Source organism: Astyanax mexicanus, chromosome 1, assembly GCF_023375975.1.
Source record: "Astyanax mexicanus isolate ESR-SI-001 chromosome 1, AstMex3_surface, whole genome shotgun sequence".
NCBI lineage: Eukaryota > Metazoa > Chordata > Actinopteri > Characiformes > Acestrorhamphidae > Astyanax > Astyanax mexicanus.
The window spans coordinates 119748637-119772881 of NC_064408.1; the positions used below are offsets into that span (position 1 = coordinate 119748637).

The 24245-nt window shown below is 36.7% G+C and overlaps 1 long non-coding RNA gene across 4 annotated transcripts; it reads right to left on the reverse strand.

Annotated features, from left to right (window-relative positions):
• Positions 1-461: 461 nt before the first annotated feature.
• Positions 462-24245, reverse strand: LOC103039351 (uncharacterized). Of its 4 annotated transcripts, none has more exons than XR_007427170.1 (3): positions 24152-24245; positions 6383-6493; positions 462-1821 (listed from the first exon to the last, which is right to left on the reverse strand). It is a non-coding gene; the product is annotated as an uncharacterized LOC103039351 (long non-coding RNA). The 4 variants fall into 4 exon arrangements; XR_001518340.3 differs by lacking the exon at positions 24152-24245 and adding an exon at positions 22316-22416; XR_002651290.2 differs by lacking the exon at positions 24152-24245 and adding an exon at positions 19282-19382.

A 24245-nucleotide genomic window follows, 5' to 3' on the forward strand; every position in this document is an offset into this window, starting at 1 on the left:
TGAATACAGTAGATGGCGCTCTTTCCCCTAATCACTCCTAGGGTGATGTGGATCAGCACAAGGCTGCGTCTGTGAGCTGATGTATCAGAACCGATTCGCTGAGCGTTCCTCCAAGCGTTAGCGCTGTGATGCTACTCAGCAATGCTACATCAGTAGCAGTTCAAAAAGAGCTGGAGTCTGACTTCACATGTATCGGAGGAGGCATGTGCTGGTCTTCACCCTCCTTATTTTGTGGGATATACAGCTGAGTGGCAGCTGAATGGGCGGGAAAGTTTGCGTAGCAAAATTGGGGAGAAAAATGAGAAATGAAATACATATTATAAGAAAAGTGCTATTCAGAGAGTAAGAGATGTGTTATTATTAAATAGGTCCCCATAAAATCATATATTATTTGTCTTATATATTATACAACCTTGTTACTCTAATAAAAATTGTAAAATAAAATAAATTGTTCAGACTGATTCATAGCTTGATTTTGTTTAATTTCACAGCTTTTATTCGTTCATTTATTTAAAAATAGCAATATACATTCATCACAATAAAATTCATTAGTAACAATAATACAGTTTCACATCGTTCAAAAGTTTCACACTCATGCATTCAAACAGATTAGAAAAGTCACAGTCAACACTTAACTAGGTACTTTACACAGTTTTAACGAAAACACACAAAATGTGAGGAATACAAAAGAAAAAAGGAGTTCCGATAAAGTAGGAAAGAATAAAAGTCCCTTAAACGCGTTGATTTGTTCCAAAAAAAGTGATTTACAGGCTACTTTATAGTTTGCATTGCTCTGGATAGTATAGTGAAAGTGGTAACAGCATCAAACACCGAACAGATAGATATTTCGTTTTTACTGGTCTTACAGTGTACAGAGTTCTCAGAGTTCGCTGTGGCACCTCATCTGCATCTATACCGCCTTAAAGAACAAACTTTTCACATGCCTTTTATGACCATTCGTGAATATTTAACCTGCTGTCGATGGTTACGTGGTACAGAAAGCTCCTGGTCTGTGGTCGATACTTGTTTAATACATTAAAACACAGTATTCAAATAGTAATAATAATATTTAGTATTATATTCCTTTAAAAAGCATTGGTTCTTATGCTAATAGATTATTCCCTTTAAAAACGTTATTATCCCAAAAGGTCTTACAGAAAAACACACAGAACCATAGGGTGTTTCAAAATAAACTTTTTGGAGGAGTGTATACCACAGCAACCACCGACATCCAGGCCTCAACAGATTAGACTTTCTTTCTTCTTCTTCTGACTATAAAACCTGCCCCCTATCTCTATGAAACGCCATCTTGGACAGTCGTTCATTTGTTCTCCAATTCCCGGCTACGCTAAAGCTGCGATCTGCAATCTGCAATCAGAGGATCGCCTCAACAGCAGCCCTGAACTCTTGGTGGCTCATGGTGAACGTGAAGTGTTAATCCAGTGACTCAGGTTTACGGTGTTTGTGATCGTGAGTTAGTGTAAGGAAAGTGCCGGACAAACTCTTTGATCTCAGTATCTCAGTCTCTTTCTCTCCAATCTCTCCAATCTCTCCAATCTCTCCAATCTCTCCAATCTCTCCAATCTCTCCAATCTCTCCAATCTTAATCTCCCATTTGGCTTTGTTTGGTTTCATCATCTCCGGGATTCATTCAGACCGGAGTTCAGGGAATCTTCAGTGTCCAGGAACGCGCTGGACTTTCTCCGTCATCTGCTTGGCGCTGTAGTAGGACAGACTGAGGCCCATGATGGCCAGCATCATGGCGATCTGGTTCAAGGCTCGGTCCTGAGGCTGCGTCTGGATCTCGCCGGACACCTGCCTCTGTACAAAACAAAGAAAGAGACAAACAAGAATAAAAATGTTAGCAAAATTACGTATTTCTGGATAAAACAACACCGTGCATCCTTCATTCTGAAACATTCCACTTAGTACTTTGTTTTTTGTTTTTTTTTAGAAATGTCCTATAATAATAAGACCCCCCCCCCCCCCCCCCCAAACGACTGGTCAAACTCCCACATTGTTTGTTCTAAGAAGTCCCCCTTAATTGAGTCTTAATTTTCTGTTCTGGAAATTATTCCTGACTGTGATTGGCCCAGATCAACACCATTTTGACTATTTTGTGTGTTCTGAGACCTCCCCCTAATATCAACTCTTCCACCATCTGACTGTGATTGGTCACTGCTAGTCACTGCAATGTTCTGAGACCTCCCCTGACTGCAAATGCTTCAACTCTTGATTAGGTCCACATGTTCGACAGTTTTAGGGTCCTATTCTACACCCTGCATAAGGTGTGTCTTGATGGTCTTTGCCATCTTACACCCAGTCAACAGTCTATCTTTACGCCATGTGCCAACGCTGTTAAAATAGTCAGATTTTAGCGATAAATCTACACTAATGGGCGTTGTGGTCTGGAGGTAATGACAACTAGCACACTGATTGGTTTATTTTATGTTCTGCCCTAATCACAACCATGATTATTTAAGAGAGTTAGTTTGTGCCTTTTGCACATTTCGAGCTGTGCAAGGTGAATTGGCTGGATTTAGCAACAAGCCCTAAATCCATCTGTGTGGTACGCAATTGGCCTATGCGCTACAGATCACTAAAATAGGGCCCTTAAGGTGTTTAGACACCTGAAAGTCGTATCAGAGTCCGCATCAAGCATTGTGTCTTTGTTGCATTGTATATAAAGTATTTGGTGTGGTTAGCTTTGTCAGTTTTCACACTGCAGTTTAGTGATTAGGCTAAAGAGCTTTACTACATCCACTGGCCATCAGCTTTGTTGGCGGAGTCTCTCTATAATTCATATTAATTGGTTTATAGAATGTTAGTTATGTTAGATTTGGGTGAGTTGCTTTGTTTTTCAGGTGTTGTGCTGAATTCTAGCTCTCACTTTTCCCAACATGCACGCGATCGCCCTGCAGCAGAATGAGTGTAAAAGATTATCCTTAGACTAGTTTTATTTCTGTTTGTAAATAAGGGTTAATCTGCTGTTACAGTAAATAATTTATTCCCAGTCTAAGCGTTTGTGTCCATACTGCTGCGTGATGATCCTGCACACCAAGAGGAGGTGGATTTTGGCACAACACCACTTTTTTTTCTTCTCAACTTCTTGTAATTGGTCTGAATTCATGGAATAATGAATAATTGGTCATGGAAGTGTTTCACACGGCAGGAAAACTGGACCATGGTTCAGTAGATTCAGACAAAGAATACCTCTTTTTGTTGGACCAAACTGTGGTCTTTGTTCCCTGGTTTACTCCCATTTAACACATACTTTTTTGGTTTGGTAACCCAAACTGTCAAAAAGTCCAAACCAGTCCAGAAACAGCAAGAGCCGTAATATAATTTTTTCACTCTGAATTACAAGAACTGAGATATGAGCTTCCATATCTGGCCTCATAACCTTCGACACATCTTTGCACGCCCTACTTCATCATTATCAATTCTTTAAACTCTTAGATAAGTCACACATCAATTCTCCTCCGAACTGTTGGCTGGTGAACCCGTTTCTCAGTTCTGGTTTATCGTCCGCAGCTAAACAGCCTGATTAAAAAAGAGAAAAGCGGACGTCCTCTTATTCCGAGCATTAGCGCTTTACTGACACTTCATAAAGCCACAGTAATAACGGAAGCTTTTATATACGGCCGTGTGGTCGGATGAGCAACTGGAACAGAGTTATTAAACATTTAGTGAAGGCTGGGTGTTTTTGGGAAGGAGGGGGTGGAGCTTTTAGGCGTTTACAGAAAGTGGTTCTGACAGCTGGTCAGATGGAGCATTTCTTTAGCAAAAACTAGCCACAGTGCTAATTCATAAAATCATATATTACTGTTTTATGATATATTAAGTATGATACAATACGGCACACCACTAACTTTGTCAACTTCTAAAACAGCATTTAATATGAAACGATATAAAGAGGGAACTATCTGACTTATTGTCCCTTGCAATCAAATCAGTAGCTCAGGCTCAAAAAGTGAGTGGTGGGAGTTTTGTACCCACTTTTCCTGAGAAATGTTATAAAATAAATAAATAAATAAATACTTTTAGTGAAAAATACATTTCATATGGTCCTACACTGCAAAAAAAAGATCAGTTGGGGAAAAACTAGACAAATAAATATATAAATTGAATCCTATATGCTTATATTAAGCAAACAAAGTCTGCCAATGGTTAAAGCAATTTTTCTTTGTAAGATTTTTCAAAATGAGTCTCAAAATGAGTGAAGTAAGACCTCAATCAAGCAGAAATCACTGATTTTTGGCTTCAATTTGGACACAAGAATCGGAAAATGTGACCGCTGCTTAATTTGTGTAGACTAATTAAGATCAGTATTTCTTATATAAGCAAAATAACGTTAATTTTTTACAGAACAATGAATGAGTTAAATTAGTTCATTTTTTGGTTGCAAATACTTTATCACATAGGGCCAGGTTGCTTTGGGGTTTTTTTTAACCATAATAAGTGAAATCATAATCATAAATGAAATCGTAACGGATACAAAAAAATGACTTTTTCTCTGCGCATATATATATATATATACATATATGCGTGCAACTATATAAAAAAAATAGGAATAATTGCATATATTGCCATATACATTCATTTAGTATGCCCGGAAGGTTATTTATAAGGAAAACAAATATATATATATATATATATATATATATATATATATATATATATATATATATATATATATATATATATATATATATATATATATGATGCTATACAATGTCAATAAGCATTTTTATTGGTCCATTAATTTTTTTATACATTTTTACACAATGTAAAGAAAAAAATGGCAAAAAATGAAGGTACAAGTTTTTTTTTTTGGGTGAGACAGCTGCACTAATAACTGAATCACTGCTATTATATCAGTAGCTCAGGGTTAAAAAGTGAGTGGTGGGCCTCAGCGGGGGTCCACATAAGCCATACTGTAAAAGCCCAGTCTTTCCAGTTCAAATGCGCTTTAAACACAAAGCGATGCCGCCCCGCCCGGCGCCAACTGGAGCAGAAAACTGATGCGGATGTTGAACGACAAGGTGGCGCCGCTAATCAGGTTTTAACAAGCCTCCAGCGAGAACCATTAAAACAGACAGATTAGAACCGGACTTAGAGACGACTAAGAATAGAGAGATGCGCTGAAGGTGCTGAAGATTAAGATGCTTAAGTGCGATTTATTTACTACTCTCACTCTTACTTTAGGACACGAAGCGATATGAAGTGTTTTTGGGTGATATTGTATTTGTATAGTGTGTGGAATGACCTTCAATAACCAGAATAAAGAGAAAATGTAAATTTTTTTAACAATTAAATTATTAATTTTAGCAGATTTCATCAAACAAAATCAACAGATAAGTAAATAAAGCCATTTCTATGTGCTTAATCTTGACCGTGGTTCTCACGCTATTTTTGCATTCCCATTCGTGCGTGTGAAACCCAACCAAACAACGCACCGGAAACGTCCGAGCTGGTATTTCCAAAGTTAACAGGGCCTTAATTCAGCTCACCAGCTCTATTGTGCCGCGGCGACAGTAAGCCAGCCCAGGATTAACCTCTCACAGTTAACTGAAGCTCAGCAGGGCAAGGGCGAGACGGTGAATTCACACTGGATGCCATCATCCCATAGACTGGGGCACGTACTTATCATGAATGATATTTTTTATTAGGTATTATTCATTTTAAAGCCATTAGAATCAAATTTCAAAGCAATATTAAGGGTTTTCTAATCAATCCCTGACTTTGACAATGGCCAACACTACTATTGGTTCATTGATTTTATCAATAAGGCTCATTATTTTATTTATTACACAACAATATTCCATTGTATTGTAATAAATGATACATATAGTAACCTTACTGTGTATTTTTTATAGAGAGTGTACAAAACACTGGTTTAATTTAGTAGATGTGCAGCTAAAATGGAAAATAAAAATTTTGTATTATGCATAAAAAAGTGATTTTTTAATTTTGAAACATTACAGCTCTCTGGAAAACATTGAGAACATTAAACGATTTATAGCTATATGTTTCAGTAAAACAAACATTGTTGTTTTATTCTATAAAACTACAGACAACATTTCTCCCAAAGTCCAAATAAAAATATTGTCATTTAGAGCATTTATTTGAAGAAAATGAGAAACGGCTGAAATAACAAAAAAATATGCAGATCTTTCAGATCTCAAATAATGCAAAGAAAACAAGTTCATATTCATAAAGTTTTAAGAGTTCAGAAATCAATATTTGGTGGAATAACCCTGGTTTTTAATCACAGTTTCTATGCATGTTTAGGTATGTTCTCCTCCACCAGTCTTACACACTGCTATATACCATATATATTGGTATATACATATACCAATATATATATATATACACGTACCTGCAGGAGGCGGAAGTATCCAGGAGTCAAGCGTCCCAGTCTAATGATCATATTTGCAGATTTGAGAGTAGGACACTGGAGCGAACCAACAGCTAACGGCCACGGATGGACCTGGAGAGGAAAAGAGACAAAAATTAGTGTCATCTTTAATAAAAATTGATTGATTCCTCTTTAGTACACTGTATTATTTTATTTTTTAAGTGTTCCCTGTATTTACAGAAGAACAGAAAGTAGGGCCTACAAATGTCTGAGATGTTGAGAAAATGAACATAAACACAGAATTGAGAATTGAAGGCTTATATCAGATTTTTAGACATATAAAAAACTAATTCAACCAAAAATAACCATATGAATTGAGGAAAATGGGTAATGTACTGGTCGGATTGTGTTCAGGTAAGTAAAAAAAAAAAAAAAAAAAAAAAAAAACATGCAAATGAACCTTTGTACAATAATATTGGTCCAACAATTGCAAGGAACGGGTACAATACTAAAAATACACACAGAAATATCTCTTAATTAAAAGGTACTAAAGACAATTAAGGGTAGCACACAAGTAACAAAGGGAAAAACAGTTTTGTACCATTTTTCTTTGAATTATAAGTGAAAAAAATGAATTTCGCCAAAAAATAAAATGGAAAGAAACCACTTTACTCAAAATATGCAAAATATGCTACATAGAAGTCAAATGATAGGCACTAATAAGGGCTTTGAAGGACTTTTATGCTTAAAAGTAGCCAGAATTGATTCAGCTAAAATTACGTATTGAACTGGCTCAATTTTAAGTGCGTACATTGTGACACCATTTTCTACCAATCAACACTTGCACTTTCCAGATCAATTCACACTAATTTTCAGTGTTTTTTTAGCATTAATGGCTAAAATTAAAGTCTGATCTATGTTGCATATGTTTTCGCTGTCACGCCAAAACCAGTCGACGCCAGACAAAGGGAACATATCTACCCCTGGGCGACGACGTCAAACCTAACTAAGTCCAGCTGATCCTGATCTCAGACCCCTGCAGAGAGTCCATTCCACATGCGTGCCTGCTGCACTCTGACACTTCATGTGGGTCGGGTTTGGGTTTGACCTACTTGGCGCTTGCCAAGGTAGCAAAAAAAAAAATGAGGGAATGTGAGACTTATATAAGCATGTTTGAGCTGGATCTGACCAGCCGTGGATGCAGAAAACTGACCGCAATGAATCAGAAAGCAAGCTCAACTTAAAGAGCTACGCCAATCCCATCGTAATTACAGACACCAGTACAGGAATTCCCATAAATCTGTCATCAAGGGTGAGTAAATAAAAAACATAACAGCTTGTTAAAAGCCAGAAGCTTTAAAATCAAATGTTTTGGTATCAAGTAAGGTTGGACAAGAATAAAGAAATGAAAGGGGCAATTTTACGATGTTTGATTTGTGGCAAAAATCTCACAAAAAGGTGCCAATGAGTCTCAAATCCAGTTTGCACTGTTAAAATACGAGTTCCTTGAAGAACTTTTAGGGATTTTATGGTCTTAGCCAATCTGGCAAAGGGTAGGGACCAAAGCAATCACAAAAAGGCAGTCTACACTGTTAAAATATTTTAGTTTAGTGTGGAAATTTTGGGGGTTCTTCCATTTTAAACTGAGGAAGATCCCCATAAGGTGCTTTGAAGACCCTTCAAGAAAGCACCAAAGCCTTTTCTTGAAGGTTCCTCCACACTTCTCAATTGAAACCCCCCTTAAAAGTTCTACAGAAGCTTCAACAGGTTCCAAACAAAGCAAAACGCTCAACATGTGTAGGAATTGAACATGGCTACCAGGAAGAGGGAACACAAGGTACAACACAAGGTGCAAATACGCATACTCCGTGCAGGAGAAGTCTGCCAACCTGGTTGCACTTCTACTTGCTGAAGAAGTGAAAAGCAGAATCAAAGCAGCCCGACGGAAGATCTACAAGTTGCTCCAAGGCAGGAAGGAAAGTCCCAACTGACTCTTTGAAGCTCTGCGGTTGCAGAAGCCAAGCAAAGCGGACTCCTCGTAGAGTGGAAACCGCCGGGACGAGGCAGGCGAGCGCACCGGGATCTACTTTGCGACTGAGGAAGCTCTCGCTACAGCTTTTCCCTTTTATAAAAGCCCATCCCACCCAATCAGATAGAGTGACTGACTCTCTCTCTCTCGCTCTCTTTCAGTAACTCGCCCCGCCAGCTGTCAGAATAGATCATGCTCTCTGTGGCTTCCACTGGGTGCAACACTACAGGAAAAGAAGAAAAAATAGAAAGAAAGAAAGAAAGAAAGAAACACCTCCAGGTCTTGTCGGATACAGTTTGCCCATCTGTTCAACGCTCCACACAAGCTCACTCACTGCAACAAGATCTCCAAGACCAAAAGGTCCAGAAGCTTGCTTAGCATTAGTTCACACATTTGGTCAAACCATTCCTGCAAGAACACCCAACATTTAGTCTATACTGGCCACGAAACCCCAATCTCTCCTTTTCCAGGACCATCTAGACAACAACATTAACAAATCATGAATTTTACCATGCCTCTTTGAAGTGAAATAAGATGGACTAAGAATAAAAGGTCTAGGATCAGTCTTGGTTCAATAACGCTATTGCTGGCTTAACCCGAGTGTTTGCATGATTGGCCAAATGACGCTCTCAAAAAATGTGTACAACTTCCAATTAATCAAAGTCACAAAACCCCACCAAGACTCCAACTACAAGCTTAATAAATGGCCAAAGGGACCTTTGCTTGATTGGATGGCTTGACCAAACATTTTTTGAGTGATTAGTCAATTTAGCCATACTAAACCAGCAGTAACATTATTGAACCGTTATTAGCATGGCCAAATTCACTAAAAACTTACAAATATGACATGTCAATCCATTCCATTTTGAGAAGACCCAACCAAAATACTCCATTCTTGCCTCTTAAAACCTTTACGATTCCCGAATAACCAAGACCCTCTACATAATAATGAAGACCACATTAGCAAATGCTAACAAGATCAATGGTTCAGAAGCTTGGTCCAATAATGCTGACTGAATACTCAAGAATGTTTGGTTTCCATGCCATTTCTTTAACAACATCCAACAAGAAGACGTCTATACTGGCTTCTAAAAACTGGTACAATTCCCAATTAATAAAACCTTAAGATGACGACAACGACCTTAGCGAATGAGTCATGTTCATCCAAAAGGTGCAGGAGATTGGTCCAATGATGCTACTGCTGGATTAGTATGGTGAAGAAAGTGACTGATTATGCACAAGTTGAGACCAAACATTCCTTTAGTAACATGTAACAAGTATTCTAATACTAGGCTCTATAAAGCCTGTGTGATTCCCAAATTATGAAGTCCCAAAACCAAATCTTCACCCTCACCAAGACCATCTAGACAACAATGATGACATTTGTAAAATTCTCAAACATAGAGTCTTCAGTCAAGCCATTTCTTTAAGAGTATGCAACATGTAGTCTATACAATTCCCAACTAACAAAGTTCCAAAATCTCATCCCCACCCTCACCAAGAGCACAAAAATAACCCAAACAACATTAGCGAATGCTAGCGTGCCTCTTCATGCTGAAATCCCCATCTCTCCAGTCACGTACGCCTTCCGTGCTAGCGGCTCATGCTGAACCGCATGGCCCTGCCAGCTTTGTTTTGCTGTTATATAACCCTATTCCACTTCGCTTGCATGCTAGCCACTGTTAGCATCCCCGCGGCTAGTCTGCCACATATGACGTAACAAAAGGTCACTCTCAAGCATCAATCGCAATGCAAAGATTCTACTTTAATCTCGCTTAAAATCCAAAAAACACGAAGCAGAATCGGATTAGGTCCCCAAAACCACCATCAGACCTTTTTAACAGTGGCTGGCTCCATTTAATCAGCTGAGAGAAGAGTCGGATTAATTGGAATTAGCAAGCCGCATTAATAGAAGGGCAGAAAGGGCAAAAAGAGGACCACCAGGAGCCCACAGCGAGAAGCTGGAGGGGTTTTCTCTGGCGGAGATCAAACGCTTGGCTGAAAAGGTGCCTCTAATCCGTCAAGTCAAGGTGAAGCGTGGTTACTACAGTAAGCTGTCTAAGCAGTTTGTTAGCGGTACCTGCAGATAATCAGATTAAGCCACTGGGCTTTCTACACATGGTGGAGAGTCTTGGCTGGAGGTCTACGGCATACTGGCCGTGTCAAGGTGACGCGAGTTAACATACTTCAACTGCTTTACTTGGAACCTGGTGGAGGAATGCCTGCACTGCGTTGTTTAAACTCAAATGATTTAAGTCTGTTTTACATAAAATTGGATATTTCCAAACAATACTCAACTATTTTGAGTTAGTTGAACATTTGTGGGCACATTTACTGTGCTACTCAAACTGAGATCTTGGAGTTGAACCAACTCCTAACAACTGAGAGTTTGGTCTGTTGCCATTGGCAGCATATTTTCCATTGGCTTCTGCCACAATCTATTTGCATACTGGGTGTGTCCAACAGTTTCTGACAGTTTTCTTTTTTAAGGCAACCGTTCTTGTGTCTCCTAGTCATTGTTGTTTTTCTAGCCATGTGCTCTTTTTAAAGGGTAACTAAACCTCAAATCTGAAAATTGCTGAGTGATGTATGGGTTTAGGGGCAGGGCAAAAGAGAGAGCTAATTGGCTGAGCTGCTGCAATTAGTATTGATTGACTGATCTGCATATTGTGATTATGTGTCTGCTTACAAAATTATAGCACAGTTGAACCTGAGAGGGCACTGCAGAGGCAGAAATTACTACAATAAAAAACAAGTTTTTAAAGGTTAGGAGATGTTTATACAAATTTTAAGCAAAACTGATATGTTTCATTACTTCAAAAGGAACATTTTTCAGCTACTAATAGAAAAAAAGTGGTTTAGGGTTTAGTGGCTCTTTAAGCACATCTTTAAGCCCTGTTTTGCTTCTCTGTTGTCTCTGTCCCTAGCCCCACCCTGTAATTAGTATTTCCACCTGTGTTTCATTTATGACCCAGCTCCCTTGTTACCTTCACCAGGTGTTCCTTGTCTGTTTGTGTATATGTACAACAAGCAGGTAGACAAGTTCTAATAAATCCAGAATCTAATAGAAAGTCTACTTTGTAAAGTAAAGACAGTTACTCCAACAAAAAACAGAATAAACTCTTTTTTTAATACCCTAAATTTCTGAAATAAAACAACGGACGAGCAGGTGTCCCAATACTTTTAGCCAGATTTCTGCTCTGTCAGCTTCATTTCCCCAACACACCTGAAGTAATGAACATGCCCTAAAATCTGCACACCTGGCGACTTGCTAGGACTTGCATCATCAAATTACTCTGCAGAATGAGCTCCGGCAGAGCGACGGGTTCCTCATTTCTCCCTGGTTGTGGTCTGAGCTTCATAAAATGTAACGATTTAGATTCACTGCACTAAAACTAATAAGTTAAAACAAATACAGACCATGTAATCTCACTGAGCTTTATGGATTGAATCACTGCTGCAACAAATTGAATGATAACATTTTGAAGACACTACATGATGATCACACATCTTACACACACATGGCTCCTACTCGTCCAATCAGGGTTTACTGTAAAATCTTGAGCAATTTAACAGATAAAAGTTTTTGAGGGAAAATTAAGGGGTTTTGATAAATGTAAAAATATTGCACAATTAAGCAATTTTTCTTTATTGGTCCAATATTTATTTTTAAGTAGCTTTTTCAATTTTGGTTTGTTTTAGCTGTCCTTTTACTTTATTTTATAGTTTATTTTATTTTATTATAATTTAATATATTATAATATATATAATATATATATAATATCTCTTTATTTATTAATCTAATTTCTATGTATTGGCTCAGCTACACTGTAAATGAGTGCCACCCTCAATGTACTCACAGTTTAAATAAGTGTGAAAAAAAACTGCATAAAATAACATTTTTTACTTTATAAAACTTGATAATATATCATTTTTTAATATTTATATTTTTATTTTCATATTGCGAATGAAAGTATGCAGCATTTTTTTTTATATTATTATTTAAATTTAACCATCAATACTGTGCAATAATGCTGTAATGGCTTTATTTAAGATTAAATAACAAAATAAAATGTAGGCTATTTAGTTTTAAATGGTTTAAAACCATTTAGTTTGTTTTGGGTTCTGGTGCATTTCTGAGGATTCTAGCTCCATATATTTTAAAATGTATTTAATAAAAAACATTTAAAATATGAAAATTAGCAAAAAAAAAAAGTAATTAAAAAGTTTTTTTTAAATATACTACAATCATTTGTGAAATTAAACTATATATTTGTAGTGCACCTTATATACAAAGTTTACAGGTTATAAATTCAGTATAAATATGATACATTTAAATAAAATGTTATAAAATTCATAGCTTAAATATTTAACATATATTTTCATATTGCAAATGAAATAATGCATTTATTATTATTATTATTATTATTATTATTATTATTATTATTATTATTTACTTTTCACATTGCAAATTATTATTATTATTATTATTATTATTATTATTATTATTATTATTATTATTATTATTATTATTATATACTGATTGTTTTCTGTTAAGTGGGCCACTGCAATATGTGACCTTCCTTTTCTTTCATCCATCCATACATCCAGTTTCACTCCTTTATATCTAATATTAGAAACACAACAGACACTCTTTGTCCATCTGAGCTGTAGAGTCCATTGGCTCCCAGCCCGTCCAATGAGAGACATCTCAATAATATGAAGTTGTCTCATTCATTTAAACAGCCAATCACAGCCCTCCATATCTCCCGCTCCCCTCCCCCTTCCTCCCTCAGAGCCCTCCCCGAGTGTGTGTGGTGGGGGTCCCTGTGTGAACAGAGGGTCTCCCTCTGTCTGCTGAGCTGAAAAACCCGCCAGTATTCAGACAATAGAGCCGGCAGGGTCTGTCTGAACTGAGCTGAACAGGAGGACTGGACCACACTGCTGTACCAATATTCCTACATATATTTCAGTTCCTATATAACATACTGTACATATTTATGTTTACATATATTCATTAATTTTTCTCATCTAAAATCACCTTGTATAACAAATCTGTGGAGCTTAAAATCTGGCATAATGAATTTAATGTATGAAACATTTATTAAACTTAAATTAAATATTTAATGGTGTAATTTAAGATTACATTTTTTATTTAATTGTATTTATAGTAATAATTTTATTTATTACAAGCCTTTATTATGTTTTGAGCTTGTGAGGTGGTGAAATTTGCTACTGAGTTTTGAAACACAAATTTACTGATCTTATTTTTGTTTTTCTGAAAATCTATATATATATATATATATATATATATATATATATATATATATATATATATATATATATATGAGCTTTTTTTATTTAACAAAAATTGTGTTTAATTTTCTTCTCTTATGTGGATCTGAACTTTTTTTTTTTAAATCTGTAAATATTGATTTTCATTTTCTCTTTAAATCTGGAACTATATGGATTTAAAATGTATTTTATCTGACAATATGTGGATCTGTATTTTTTTAAAACATAAGTTATGAGTTTCCCAAGTTCAAAATACAAAAAGCATTATTAATAATATAATTTTTAAATTACACCATCAAATACTTCAAGTCAACTAAATGTTGCATAGATTTATTGGTCTGATTTTTGTTTTTCTGAAAATCTAAAAATATATGAATCTGAAGGGTTTTTATGTAAAACTGTTTGTTTTTCTCATGTCTTATAGGGATCTAATTATTTAAAAAATTTAAAATCTTGATTATTAAAAATTATTTAATCTTAGAATGTGTGGATCTGTATTTTTCTGAAAACCATAGGTTATTTTTAATTGTATTTTTAACAGCACTTTAAACTAAAAATGCAGGGATATGAATTGATCTGCATTATAGTTTTTGAAAATATAATTTTTCTCAAGTTCAAAACACTAGAATCATTGATAATAAAAATTTTAAATTATGCTATCAAATATATTAGGTCAACTAAATGTTGCATACATTAACTAATATATAAAAATATGAAATACACAACATTTAGATAATATAAATACCTACAGCTCCTCAGACCCATCCAGTCATCCATCTCCCTGCAACTGTGTCTTTTTTCATGATGTTGACTACGCTGCTGTAGGTTTAAGGTCTCCTGTGCATGTTTTATGTTTAATATAATCATAATATTAATGTTGTACTGCAGTAATAAACAGTATAGTGTGCAGTGATGCTGTTAGGGTTACATCACTGCAGTAAACAGGGCAGATTAACAGTCTTACGCAAGGTTAGGCCATCGACTGCAGCCAGAGACCATCCCTCAGGACCTCCTCCCTCCATCCCACTCTCCACCCATCCCTCCATCCCTCCGCCCATCCCTCCATCCCCCACCTCACATGTCTGAGGCATGCAGCTCTGGTAGTCACAGAGCCCCCTGCTAACATGCCAACAGGAGGTCCTATCCTGTGTGTGTATAAAATACATAATATACAAAAATGACATATACCCACAGTTATACAGTGTGTAAACTACAAGGACAAAAGTCATGGGACACTAACGTATCTTTCATTTCTTTCAAATTTAAGGGTATTAAATGCACATTAGTATTAAATAAATCTATTGTATACTAGTGCATCTCAAAATATTGGAATATCATTGAAAATAATATATTATACCAACTGGTACTTTCGAAAGTTCAGGTAGTGTGCCAAGTCCTGCTGGTAAATGAAATCTGCACCAACACCAGCAGGTAACATGACTCTCCAAACCATCACTGACCATCAGTAAATTTTACATTTCATTTGTAAATCAAGGGAGCAGAGTCTGGAGGAAGAGTGGAGAGACACACAGTCCAAACTGCTCGAGGTCTAGAGTGAAGTTTCCACCAATCAGTGATGGTTTGGAGAGACATGTCATCTGCTGGTGTTGATCCACTGTGTTATATGATCAAGTCTAAAGTCAGTGCAGTTTTGTTTTCCCACAAAATCTTGCAGCACTTCATGCTTCCCGCTGCTGACAATTTTATGGAGATGCAGATTTCATTTTCCAGCAGGACTTGGCACACTGCCCACACTGAAAATGTACCAATTTGTCTTTTTACAAGACACTTTTTTTGGGTTTTTGTTTTTGGCTGTAATAACAATAAAAGAAATAAATATGAGTTTCACATTTTGAATTAAATTACTGAAATATTTTTTTTTTAAGATGATATTCCAATTTTTTTTTGATGCACTAGTATAATTGGTCATATATAATGAATCAATCAGTGGTATCTGTTGTGTCTATCCAATGTGGAATACATATATGGGCTTATATATACTTTGTTTCATACAAGATTGTTTTAAATACATTTCCAAACGTATTTAATACAATTAAAGTGAATTAAAGAAATGAAAGTTTTGGGCCATTTATGTTACACTTTATGAATGCATTTAAAATTTGGGATTAATCACTTAAACAATATCATCATATTAAATATATTCAAACATTTGTACAATCTCTCCAATTTTATATTTTATTTATCTGCCATTATGCAGTCTATAATGATTTCTGTACTCTAAATAAGCTTAATTTTACTATTTTTTAATCATTATTGTGGTTGTAGCTTGTTATGCACAATTGACATATTAAATGAGTCTTTCTATGTTATACTTCATGAAAATGTTGCACCTGTAGTGACCCAATCGTGTCATTAACATACGCATAACACTATGTAATAAATTAACGTGTAAATACTTAGCAGATAGTTGAGCAGCTGGTACCCCCCCATACTACCACCATTAAACAAAACACCCAACTGAGAAAAGCCACAGTTTTACCATCAGACATGCTAATGACCAACCCCCCCAACTCAAGATTAAAGACTGAGAGGTGTCAGGAGTCCTGCTGGTGATTACCTCACACAGGACCAAATGCAGCCTGATTAGATTAAGACTGACTTCAAAAACAATGAGCGCCATTCACTCAGCTCCACTAAAGAGACGCCAGAACTCATCCCTCCACCACAGACGAGTATCTTATCTGTCCTAAACCAAACACAGATAAGAGCTCAGTCAGTTAGAGGAGTTTTTACAATACAGCACATTTACATATATAAACCTCATGAAGACTCTGAGAAAACTAAACTATTCCAGGTGACTCTAAACTGAATTATCACTCTGATTACACCAGTAAACACAAAACTAAGCTTCAGAAAAGATCCAAATATTGAGTCCATACATGGTTAGCAGCTTAAGCTAATTAAAGCTAATTAAACCTGAAAAATGTAAACCGTTGAGGTTATTAAGACTTGATAAAAAGCTATTCCAGCTCAAAAAACGTTGGAACTATAAATAAATATATATGCCCAAATAGAAATCACAAAAGGGATTTGATTTAAAAAAAATGCTTAAATTTTTTTAGCCTATTTGCCAAAAAAAATTCACATTAAGTGAATAAAAAAAATATTATTAATCAATCTTAGGTAAATGTTAACTGTTTTTTACCTAATTTTGATCATTTTTGTCCATTTATTGTAATATTATGACAATGCAAGATTTTGTCGTAAATGTAACACCCAGTGCAAAAAAATTGGATATTTCCAAAATAGTACTTTTTTAGAAAAAGAAAAACATTATTATAATCATTTCTATTTGTCATGAGTTTTTTAAGCAATGCAACACGAGATCAACGGCTAGATTTACATTGTGACAAAGTGAAAAATGGCGAAAATGGAGATGGAGATAAAAGCTTTTTGTGGGCCAATCACAACACACATACATACATGTACCCGCCCACAAGTCACGTTGAACTACACGTTGAGCTGGAACACTGGCTGCGTCCAGAAACCCCAAAAGTGTCTCCTTTTTCCTACCGATCCTCCTCCTCTCCTCCGTGACCCGGAAACTGATTTTGTGAGGCCATCTTGCCGCCTGTCCGAATACCGTAGGAGACGAAAGAAGCCGCTTAAAATCCACCTGTAGTAGGCTTCCAACGGAGGTTACATCAGTGTATCCTACTCCGGAAGACTTTTAAGGATTTTTAATGACATCACTGCATCCACGCCCACAGAGCACGTGAAAATGGGGAAGGCAACGCCCAAATATACGTCATAAACAAAATAATTAACTAGGTTCCTTATCTAATTAAACAGCCAGTAAAGCAGTAATATAATTTATAGTTTAGATAAACTGTATGCTCAGTAAAACTATATTTATGACCCTATGTGTATCATGTTATACATATTAAAACATATATTATTTATAATATATATATAATTTTAATTAATTCATTTATTTACTTATTTATTTTAACTTAGGGACTGATGAGGAAACTGAATCCCTCATAAGGCTGAGGTCAGACAGGGCTGCCAGAGTCACTGGTCAGAGATGCGGCCTAAAATGCGGCTGGGAGTAAACAGGATTTTATTTTATTGGAATATCTGAATTTTTAGCTGTGTGTGATAGTAATGTTCTGAAACGTGCTGAAAGTGAGCGTTGTGATTGGCTCAGTTCATTGGTAGTCAACATCCTATCTAAAAGGGATCAGCTGTCCCATTTCCCCAATTACAGCTCCTTCCCTCCATTCCTCCTCCTCCTCTCCTCTCCTCGATTCCTCCGCCTTCTTCCGGGGTAGGAGAGGAGGAGTAGGAATGGAGGAGTAGCAAAAGTTTCTGGACGCAGCCACTGTGTACTCTCTCCAAGACCCTCCCCCACCTCCTCATGGCCAACACCAATGGCGCTCCATAAAACACCATACCATACACCATAATACTCTACTAGCTTCTACCAGTCAAACAGTTACCCACTCTCTACTGACTTTAGCATTAGCATCATCCAACCCAACCAAACAAGCTCATCCTGTGTTCCATCTTTCCACCTTTTCCCAGCCAAATAAACCAATGACAGCATGCTGGAAGACTACCGGCATACTAACCATCCCCCCCACATCCCCGGCTCTTCATGAACCCAGTCCGTCACTCTTTCTGCAGCCCAGACATTATTCATCCAGCACTGAACAATCCAGCATTCAACTGCAGTGCTCAGACGAGTCCATACTGAACTGACCCACATCTGAACTGACCCACATCCCCCAACACACACACATGCACTCAACTATACTCAACTGAATTCAACTTAAACCCAACGATAATCCAACTACATTAAACTCCACTCAACCAAATCCAACTTAAACCCTACAGAAACGCAATTACATTTAACCCAATGCAATTATTCAACTCAAACAAATTCAGATTAACCCCTCCCCAAATGCAACTCCCCTCATCCAAATTTAACTTAAACCCAACCCAATGCAATTACATTCAACTCAACAAAATTCAGTTTAAACCCAAAATAAAAATAGAAATGCAACTACATTCAACTCCACTCATGCAAATTTAACTTAAACCCAACCCAAATGCAACTACATTCCAACTCCACTTATCAAAATACAATTTAAACCCAAAAAAACCAATGCTACTACCTTCCAACCCAAATGCAATTACATTCAACTCAACCAAATTCAGTTTAATTCAAACGCATTAATACCAAAGGCAACTACATTCAATTCATCTCATCCAAATTCAAATTCAATTCAATTCAACCTAAACCCAACAAAAATGTGACTAAATCCAGACGAATTTAATACATTCAACCAAGTCAAACTACATTTAACTCAACCAAATCCAACCCACACTGAATTCAAGCATTTTCAACTCGACTAAATTTCACATGAACCCCAATAAACTACAACTAAATTAAACCCCAGTTAGTAAAGACGTGTAAGAAGCAGCGGCAGGAACACAGTGAGGTGTAAACACATGATTCAGTTCCTCTACTGGAGATACCGCTCCAGTTAAACAGGAGAAATCAGATCTGATTTAGACAATTAACTTCAGATAAAACAATAAAACAAATCAAATGTGTTTTCCGTCCCACCTGGATAAAGATGAGCTGCTGTCCGGCGAAAGGAGGGGGCTGAGAGCGCGCGCTGTGCAGGAGGTGGGTTATATGTAGGAAGCCCTTCTAGACTATGGATTCAACAAACAGGGGGCGGGGCTTACACGGCACGTGCACCACGGCATGGTGTTTTATTTATTTATTTATTTATTTATTTTATTGAAGCTTGATTGTTTGTCTGCTCCACCAGCATGAGCAACAAGCAAACAATTTATTTTATAAAATGTATTTTTTTAATCAATTCAAAAAGGCTTAGTTGGTGTTTTTTTAATAGTGTATCGCCATAAACGTGTCAAATGTGATATTTTCTACGGTTATTTTTATTTATTATTTTACTACAATATGATATTTATTTGGATGTTTATGCCAAATGCAACAATCTAATAAAAATATCGTGTGTCTAAAAAAGTGGCTACTTTAAAGAGTAGGGGAAAACGTATTTTTTTAGTAATTTATGAGCATTTCTATTGGTTTATCTATTATAATTTCATGTTCTATTCAGTGTACAGATCAATGGCCTGATTTGCCTTAGCACCTATAAGTGAAAATCACAAAAATAATAGAGATAGAAGGTTTTTGTGTCAGTGAGTCAGTGACTACACATGTGACGAATACATACATACATGAACCCGCCCACAAGTCACGTTGAGCTACACTGTGTACCCCCTCCAAGACCCTCCCCCACCTCCTCAGTCAATAGCAAGGGGCCCTATACCATACAATACTCCAACATTATCTACAGCCAGTCAAAAATTAACCTACTCTAGTAAACATCATCATTCTGGGATTTTTCCATTAAAAAGTCCATATTTATGGATGACCAGCTGGTCTTGAGCTGGATTTTTTTAGCCAGCATGCTGAAAGACTAAAGACATACCGACCATACCACGCATCCACCCTAGTTCCTCCCCAGTTCCCCCAGTATAACTGCACACACGAGCTGTAGATAAGTGCTTTATCTCCCCAGTGAGCCCTACCTGCATCTAGTTCTACAGTCCAGACATTACTGAACCAGAACTGGACAATCCAGAATTTAAAACCAGTGGCCAAAACTAACCCCCAACCCCCTAACCAACACAAACAATACTAAACTCAATTAAACCCAACTGAATTAATCTAAAATGCACATAACCCATAAACCAAGCTAAAACCCAACAAAATGCACCTAAATCAAAATAAAGCACAATAAAACGAACCTTAACCCTTTAAAAAAGCATTTAAGCTAAACTTAGACCCAACAAAATTAACCTAAATCCAACAAAATGAACCTAAACTGAACTAAAACCCCAAACAAAAATGAACCAAAACCAAACTGCAGACCAGACATTATTCATTCAGCACAAGACAATTCAGCATACCTGTCAAGTTTTAGATTTAAAAATAAGGGATATTTTCCTCTGTCCGCTTAAAGCCGTCCCACCAGCCCAACGAAGTTTCAGTATCTCTTACATTTTAAAACAGGTTTACAAAAAATCTAAAATAACCACATGTGAACCACTTACACACTACAATTAGATTATAAGAATCTGAAATGTTGTGGACATTCCTACATATGTCATTCTTTTAATACAGCCAAATTAAAAACCCTTTTCTATATCTTTTTTATTTAAGATTTCATGTCTTTTTTGTAATAAATGCACTCTTTTATATGACATATTTTTTATTTATTTAATGGATTTAAAATTGAACAAAGAGTGCACATATTCTGCAAAATGACTGTTGGTGACCTAAAAATGGTATTATGAGCTTTTACTAAAAGGACATGGACCAGATATATTCCATCAGTAAAAATTAGTCCTAAGGGGCCTACAAAATAAATTTTAATTAATACTTCTTCCTTTTGATCACTCCACCCCTGATCAGTTCAGTTAATGTCGGTCCTCTCCACATTTCTAGTTAAACTGAGTCACAAGCTGTATTTTTTTTTATTTTAAGAGGTTTAATCTGTGTGTTTTATTTCGGAGTATTTTTAAGCAGCTATCAGAAAAATCTCATCACAGTTTCCATGATTAGACTACCGTTACCTTTCTTTTAGAAAAATCGCTGCATGTATGTTTTAACATCAGCAGCTCCAACTAGCTGCCTGAACTCACAGCGAGGAGGGCGGGGCTTCCCCACACTGACCCTCCTTGCAAGCTGATTGGCTGTTTCTCCTGAAAGGCGGGACTTTCTCCTTGAACCGGCTCCACGATTGGTTAAGAGACACAGAGCGGTCAGTGCCCTGTATCCTCAATAATATATATATTTTTATTTTAATAAAATACGGGAAATTTACGGGAAAATACTAATACGGTAGGACGGCGGGAAAGAAGAGTAAAATACGGTAGTTTCCCGGCCAAAACGGGAGACTTGACAGGTATGCAATTCAGCATTCAACTACAGTGATCAGAGAAGCCCATACACACCAAATGTGACCCCATCTGAACTGACCCACATCCCCCAACACACACATGCACTCAACTGTGCTCAACTGAATTCAACTTAAACCCAACGAAAACACAACTGCATTCAACTCCACTCATTCAAATACTACTTAAACGCTACAAAATACAACTATACTCAACCCAATGCGACTGCATTCCTCTCCACTCATCCAAATTCAACGATTCAACGTACCCAACCCAAATGCAATTACTTTCCAACCCAAATACAATTACTTTCTAACCCCGAAGCAATTACGTTCAAACAATGCAATTAATTACATTCAACTCAACCAAATTAAGTTTAAACTAAAAAAAAATAATGCAACTCCACTCATCCAAATTTAACTTGAACCCAAAACCAATGCTACTTCATTCCAACGTAACTGCAATTACATTCAATTCAACCAAATTCAGTTTAAACCCAACAAAAATTTAGGTACACAACAACAGTAACACAGTGAGGTGTAAACACATGATTCAGTTCCTCTACTGGAGATACTGCTCCAGTTAATCAGGAGAAATCAGATCTGATTTAGACAATTAACTTCAGATAAAACAATAAAACAAATCAAATGTATTTTCCGTCCCACCTGGATAAAGATGAGTTGCTGTCCGGCGCGAGGAGGGGGCTGAGAGCGCGCGCTGTGCAGGAGGTGGGTTATATAGGAAGCCCTGCTAGACTATGCATTTAACAAACAGGGGGCGGGGCTTACACGGCACGTGCACCACGGCATAGTGCTTTATTTCATAATTTTATTGAAGCATGATTTTGTGCATATGCAAACGAATCATTTCATAACATGTTTATCATCAGTTTTGATCGATTTGACTATTTGCCAGGAAATGTTTATTAATAAAATGATTAGTTCGTGCATTTACCCATAGTTTATCACCAACAATGTGCCAAATGTTAAGATTATTTTGCTACTACAATGTGAGATTTATTTGGAGGTTTATCCCAAATGCAACAATCCAATGAAATATCTTGTGTCTCTAAAAACGATTACTTTACAAGAGTAGGGAAACACGTAAAAAGATTTTTTGAGCAATTTATGAGCATTTCAATTGGATTATTTATCATGATTTATTTTTTTGTTTAATCTACGGAGTAATGGCCTAATTGGCATTATGACAAATAAGGGAAAAACGACAAAAATGGAGATAGAAGGTTTTTTGTGTCAGTGTGTCAGTGGCTACATATGTGACGAATACATGCATACATACATGAACCCGCCCACAAGTCACGCTGAGCTACACGTTGAGCTGGAACACTGTGTACCCTCTCCAAGACCCTCCCCCACCTCCTCAGGGTCAATAGCAAGGGGCCCTATACCATACAATACTCCAACAATATCTACAGCCAGTCAAAAATTAACCTACTCTATAAAACATCATCATTTTGGGATTTATCCATTTTTATGGATGACCAGCTGGTCTTAAGCTGGATTTTTTAGTAAGGCAATCACAGCATGCTGGAGGACTTATGGCATACCAACCAAACCCTCATCCACCCCAGTTCTTCCAGTATAACTGCACACAATAGCTGTAGATCAGTGCTTTATCTTTCCAGTCAACTTCTGTTTTTAAAGTCCAGACATTACTCAACCAGCACTGGACAATCCAGAATTTAAAAACTAGTGGCCAAATTGCCCCCCAACCATAACACAAACCCAAAAGGTACCTAAACCAAACTAAAAGTAACTAAACTGAACTAAGACCCAACATTGTGAACCTAGACCAAACAAAATTTTACCCAAATCTATCAAAATATACATAAACTGAACTGAAACCAAACAAACAGTACCTTTACCGAACTATAATCCAGCAGAAACATTTACCCACAACTAACAAAATGTACATAAACCCGACTAAGACCCAAACAAAATGTACATAAACCGAACTAAAACCCAACAAAGTGAACCTAAACCGAACAAAATAAATCTACACTGAACTATAACCCAATAAAATGAACATAGACCGAACAAAAAGTACATAAACCGAACAAAGACCCAACAAAATGAACCTAATCCGAACTAAAACCAAACAAAATGAACCTACATCGAACTATAACCCAATAAAATGACCCTAGACCCAACAAAAAGTACCTAAACCGAACTACGACCCAACAAAATGTAACTAAACGGATCAAAAAGTAACCGTTTGCACGTACAAGCACGTGCAAACAAAACAGAAGCTACAAAATGTATCATTAGTAAGTTGCGCGCACGCACTCCGTCAGATTGATTGGTAACTGTGATTTAGTTGAGTTAATCAGATGATTAGTAATCCGAAGTCTGATCTCTGCTGTTTGATTTGTCAGCTGCAGTCAGTAAATCAGGAGATCAGAACTGATTAGATCTGATTCTGAAACTAAACTTTAAATTAATAGTAAATTACAGGAGACCAATATTTAAATTCCCTCCCACCTGGATAAAGATGAGCTGCTGTCAGGCGCGAGGAGGGGCTGAGAGCGCGCGCTGTGCAGGAGGAGTGATACAGGAATCTCTACTAGATTTTGGA